This window comes from Cynocephalus volans, chromosome 10 (genome assembly GCF_027409185.1).
Source record: "Cynocephalus volans isolate mCynVol1 chromosome 10, mCynVol1.pri, whole genome shotgun sequence".
Classification (NCBI taxonomy): domain Eukaryota; kingdom Metazoa; phylum Chordata; class Mammalia; order Dermoptera; family Cynocephalidae; genus Cynocephalus; species Cynocephalus volans.
Genome location: NC_084469.1, coordinates 83,458,472 through 83,464,681, shown reverse-complemented (window position 1 = coordinate 83,464,681; position 6,210 = coordinate 83,458,472). Strand labels below are relative to the sequence as shown.

Genomic DNA, 6,210 nt, shown 5'->3' with positions numbered 1-6,210 from the left:
CATCAAAATGTGGGGTCTAGTTTTTAATCCCTTGAATCTGGGCTGGTCCTATGTGTTGCTTTGGCCAATTGAATATGACAGTGATGTTCCAGTTCCAAGTGTAGGTCTTAAGAAGCCTTGGGCCTGCTTCTGCTTTCTCATTTGGAACCTGCTGAGCTGCCATGTGATCAAGTACAGGCTGGGCTACTAAATCATGAGAGACACATGGCCTGTCAATCCTATTGTCTCATTCAAAAGTTGAATCAATTGCCAGTCATTTCAGTGAGGTCTGTCCCAGTCTGTCTGTCAACTGATTAGCAGCTGACTGCAGATTTATGGATGAGCCCAGACAAAACCAGAAGAACCACTCAGCTCAGCCCAGCCCAAATTGCCAACCCACAGAATTATGCACTAAATACATAGCTGTTTTTTGGTGTGGTTTATAAACAGAAATGGATAACCAGTACACCACAGTATACCCCGATCTCATCATGAAATAAACTTTGTTTTAAAAGAACAGTTCTCTCTTTCAAGGATGAAGATTTACCACTACTAAAGATATTTAAAATAAATATATAAGGCCACTGCCGTCACCACCATCACCATGAACAGTGTGGGGGAGGCATTCATGGACATGAAGCACAAGTATGATCAGTGCTTCAATCGCTGGGTTTGCTAAGAAGTTCCTCAAGGGGGACGATCCAGGGACCTGTGCACTGACCTCTTCAAGTGCTGCCAGCAGTGTGTTCAGAAAGCAATAAAGGAGAAATAATTTCCTATTGAAGGACTGGAGTTCATGGGCCATGGCAAAGAAAAACCTGAAAAACCTTCTTGACCTTGACAGTCACCTTGAAAATAGATTCCTCAAATCAGGAAATTGAGGACTCTGGATTTTGTTGACTAAGGCTGTGAAGATAAGCATTGGATTTGATGAGGCGTTTAGGAGGGAGAAGTTTTATTTCCTCTTTCTTGATTTATAAAAGATGATTAACCATCACTCTTTGCCTTAAGATGATTTCTCACTTGCTCTGTCATCTTGCAGGAACTCGGTGTGCTAAAATTGAATAATTTCTCAAGATTATGGTTGCAATACTTGGTCTGGAACCAGCTTTAAATATATATTGTATATGAGTACTTCGAAAAGTTCATGTAAAAATGGAATGGAAAGGTAATAGAATCTTTCCATGAACTTTCTGAAGACCCCTCATATGTAAATAATAATAATGATAAACTAGTCAGGAGGATCAGGGTTGCCTGACTTCATGATTTTTGCTGTAAAGAACATTATGTACACTGTACCGGGGTCATTGTTCATGAAAGCAATTGGTTAGGATCTCTTTTTTTTTCTCTCAGGGAGCTAATTCTCTGAAAAGGGATCCCGGAACAACAGTTTCAGTCAATGCTTGGGAGCACAGTTTTATTTTTATATAGTAACTAGCAGTTAAGATTGCTGGTGGCCTGGGATGACAAAGAGGAAGACAGCTTTTAACAGACAGTTCCCTCCTTAACAAGAGGTGTCAGATTCAGATGTGAAAGCTTCAAGAATTTTGCACTCAACACCATTTCAGAGCTCACAGTGTGGAATTCAGGAATTAAAATATTTGTAGTAGCTATGGAGGAAGAACCTAAGTTGGAAAGATGTGGCTATTGCCAAACTTTCAACCCAAGTCAATGAATTAAGTCAACTTGCATATCATAAAAATGCCAAATACTGTATCTGGTTAAAAGGGGTGGTGTGTGTGTGTGTGCTTTATTTGCCTTCTTTACCCACCCTGCCCTGTAATGTCTGTAATCATGAAGATGGAATAAATTGTAACATTTAGTTTCTAAAAAAATAAATAAAAATAAATAAATAAATAAATAAATAAATAAATAAATGGCAGGCCCTCAAGGCAATCTGAAATTGGCACTTGCGAATCATTTTATACAAGGAGAATGTTGTTGGAATTAATAAGTGATTGTCCTTCTAAAATGATTACTGTAGTTACTCTAGAGGGCAAAATAACCATTGATGTGTTTGAGTTCTTGTATGTTAAAATTCATTTGCATTGCACTGCTTTTATAGGCGTACCTGTGCTTCCATAGAATTTTCGACCTTTGCAACAGGGAAAATGAGCTTCAGCGAAGTTGCTGCTGCTGATGGACTTCACTCACGCCTCTGCTAGGTCTTCTCTGCCATCCTCCATCACCCTCATCCTGCTTGCTTGCTTTCTTTCTTTTTTTTCTTTTTTGGTGGCCGGCTGTGCCATTAAGTTTTAACAAATGAGTTTTGGGAGACACAGTCAGACCATAGCAGTCAGCAAAGTTACTTAGAACCTGCAGCTAATCTCTTAGCTTCCTCATCCTAAGTTTCCTCTTTTGTACTGTGGAACAAGGCTGTTTTGCATTTTTTGCCTCAGTGGGTGATAAAAAATTAGCTCCTTAGAAATCTGTATGTAAAATCCCATGATACGCATGTGTGTGCACGTGCGTGTGCATTTTTTGTTATTCTTTTATATAAGTAATATTTGTTCATTGTAGAAAAATTGGAAAATACAGATAGATTTTCAAAAAACAAAAATAAATTACATTGTCACATTCTTTTGTATTTGTATTTTTTAACTTGAATTTTTACTTAATGTATAGTGAATATTTTTCTGTATTAATAAATATACCTCTACTATTCTGATAGGCAATACATTTACATGGTTCAAAATTTAAAATATTTGGCATTGCTCTCTCACCCTGCTACCTAGTCCACCCCACTTCTTTTTTTATTTTTTCCACCCCACTTCTAATACACTGTATTTCTTCAGAGTTTCTTTATGTATATACAACAATATATAAATATAGATATTCTGATTTTTTTCCTCTTATTTTTACATGAAAGGTAAATACCATATGTCTTATTCTGCACTTTCCTCTTTGAACTTAATATATTTTGGAGCTCTTCCCATATGATAACATAGGGTGTTTTCTCATTTATCTTTTTTTATAGTTGGGTTATGTTTCATTATATGAATAACCGATAATTTATTTAACAAATCCCTATTGCATTTGTGTCTATTTTGCTAGTATAATTAGTCTACTACATACATAATTTTGTTTAAATATTTGTGCACAGACATGATTAGGATAAATTCCTAGTAATGGCTTCAAGAGTTGGAGTATATTCTCACTTTAAAAAAGTAGGTGTAACCAAATTTTTCTTTAGAAATGGGCTGATATATGTCCGTTTGGGAAGGTGCCATTTCCCGGAACCTCAGGAACACTTAGTGTACATATTTTTCACATCTTTACCAATTTGATAAGTGAAAATGGCATTTCATTGTTGTTTTCATGTAACTTAAAAATAGTTTATTAGGTTTTTAAAAATTGCTTGTCCATGTCTTTTTGCCCATTTTTCTATTTGTTTATGTTTTCTTACAGATTTATGAGTCTTTATATATAATTACAGATATTAATCCTTTGTCCTACATAAATTCTTTTCTAAGTTTACTGCTGGCCTTTTCATTTTATTTTCTTTGTTTTTTTCACATTGAGAGATTTTATGTAGTCCAATCTTGTCATCGTTTTCTTTATGGTTTTTGCCTTTGGTGTCCTGCTTACACTATTGTGAGTTTTCGGGATGCTGGTAGAGTGAACCTGAGTTCTCACTGATCATTACAAGCCTGTGAAGGTCGATTTGATTAGCCAAAGTAGAGAAGCTGTTAAGACATGAGTTTTGCCTTTATTTGTGCTCACTGCAGTATAAGTTTTAATTTGGAGTAATCTTAGCAGAATGTCTGAAAACGAAGTGATAAGGCAATCATCGAACTCTGCAGCGAACTCCTATCTGACTTGCCACCAAGAAATTTCCCTGAGTCTTTTTTAAAGTTGCTGGTTCAGTCCCAGTTCCTAAGTAATTGATATCTACTCTGTGTTTCATGGATGAAAAGAGAGTAAAGGAATAAAAGTTGGGAGGGGGCAGAGACAGGGTTCTAAGCCATCAAGTGATAACAGATGCAGAGAAGGATCCAGCTGTGTGCTGGGGCAGTGAATTCAGCAGGATTTTCTGGACTCACAATGGGTGCCCAAACCTGAAATCAGAGTCAGTGACATCGTCTATATGTAGACAGGTGTGTGGTTTTCTCCAAGTTCAGCAAGCATGTCTGGTCCCTTTTAAGGCCTCACCTGATTCGATCAGGCTTACTCAGAATAATTTCAAGCATTCAGTGAACCCATAAAAACCATCCATGTTATTTTACAAGTGTTGATACTGGAAGTAATAACTCTGCATCTCAACATCTCTATGCTGTCCCCTTCTCCTTCCTGCTTCCTCTACTTCCCAATAGCTACTACCCTCTAAGACCTACAACTGACATATAGCCTTCCATGCCCATTCCCTAATGATTTCCTGTTAAATAGTATGCATTTCTGAGGGTGTTCTTTCTTTAAAATAAAATAATAATTAATCTTTAAAATTTTAAAGCTAAAAATTCTCTATGTGTCATCTTTTTTGTGAATTTAATATATGTGTTGTTTTCTATTGCGGCATAACAAATTACCATAAATGTAGCAGCTTATTCTGTAGTTCAGAATCTGGGCACAGCATAGCTGGGTTTTCTGCTCAGGGAGGGTCTCACAAAGCTGAAATGAAGGTGTGGACCAGCTGTCTTCATCTGGAGAGCCGACTACAGAAAGATCCACTCCCAAAGTCCCTCAGGTTGTGGTCAAAACTCATATCCTTGCAACTATAGGACTGAAGTCCCCATGGTCTTGCTAGCCGTTAACTAGGGACCACTCTCAACAACTAGAGGTCACTCTGAAGTACTTGTAAGGTGAACCATTCTCACATTTTAAATTTTGGACTTCAGAAAGGGCCCAGTCCTTTTAAGAGATCACCTGACTAGGTCAGGCCCACCTAGGATAATTTCTCTCTTGATTAACTCAAAGTGAACTGATTAGGGATCTCAATTACATCTGCAAAATCCCTCTTGATATATACATTTATATTTATATTTATAAATATATGTATTTGCATTTGTATTTTGAACAAGAAGAACATATTTATACAGACAATTTGGGATGTCTGTATCTTGTTTCCAGGTGAGTGATAGTAGGTGTTTATATATATATATATAAGCATACTAATGAGTGTGATATCCCGCCATATTCACAAGCCCACTTACACTCAGGGTGCATACAACAGTGGGTGGAAATCTTGGGGGCCATCTTAGAATTCTGCCTACACCAACATAGCATGGCAAAGCAGAGGCAGAGTAGCTGAGTGGTTAAAAGCAAGGGCTCTGGAGCCAGGTTGCCTGAGTTCACATAGCCCAGCACAATTTACTTTCCACGTGACCTTATCTTTCCATCCCTTGGTTTGCCCATTTGTGAAATGTGGGAGTGATATGTACCTACCTTGTAGGATTACTAAGTCAATGCAGGTAAATTCCTTGGAACAATTTCAGTTAAGTATTGACTATTACCGATACAGTTTACAAAAGCATTTGTAAGAGTTATGTATTCTGAGATTTTATTACTTTATCAAAAATTTTAAAGTTTTAAAAAGTGTGAAAATAATAGAATGATGTAACAACTCTGAGAAACTGTGGAAGAAATGCTAATTAGAGGAGATAGCAAATAGTCTATGAGACTGAAGTGAAGCGCTACAAGAACCAAGAATGAGGACATTGAAGACGGAGAAGAAAGACTAAAAAAAGGAAAGAGTGAAATGTTCCAGGACTGCTCAGGTAGAAGTACCCACCCACGATCACCCACCCACGATCACCCACCCACTCTTGCTCACCTGGAAACAAGATACATATGTCCCAAATTGTCTGTATAAATAAGTTCTCCTTGTTCAAAATAGAAATTTATATATATATAGTTAAGTGTTTCAATGACCATCCCAAAGTGACCAGAACAGGGTTTTGAGAAAACTTGCTTTAATCTTCCAAAGCTTAGATTTAGCCATCAACAATATACATTGTTCTCTCAGAAAATTGATTCTCTAAGAAAGAAGTTCAAAGGAGTAAAAAATAAAACAATAAATAAAAAGAAATTGGATTCTTGCTCTCATCATGGGGGATTTTTATTGTGTTTACAATAAAATATATCAGGGCCGGCCCTTGGCTCACTTGGGAGAGTGCGGTGCTGATAACATCAAGGACACAGGTTCGGATCCTATACAGGGATGGCCGGTTAGCTCACTGGCTGAGTGTGGTGCTGATAACACCAAGCCAAGGGTTAAGATCCCCTTACTGGTCA

The 6,210-nt window shown here is 37.3% G+C and overlaps 1 pseudogene; it reads left to right on the top strand.

The window, feature by feature from the left end:
• Window positions 1-583: 583 nt before the first annotated feature.
• On the top strand, window positions 584-814 carry LOC134386954 (TP53-regulated inhibitor of apoptosis 1-like; annotated as a pseudogene).
• The last annotated feature ends 5,396 nt before the right edge of the window (window positions 815-6,210 follow it).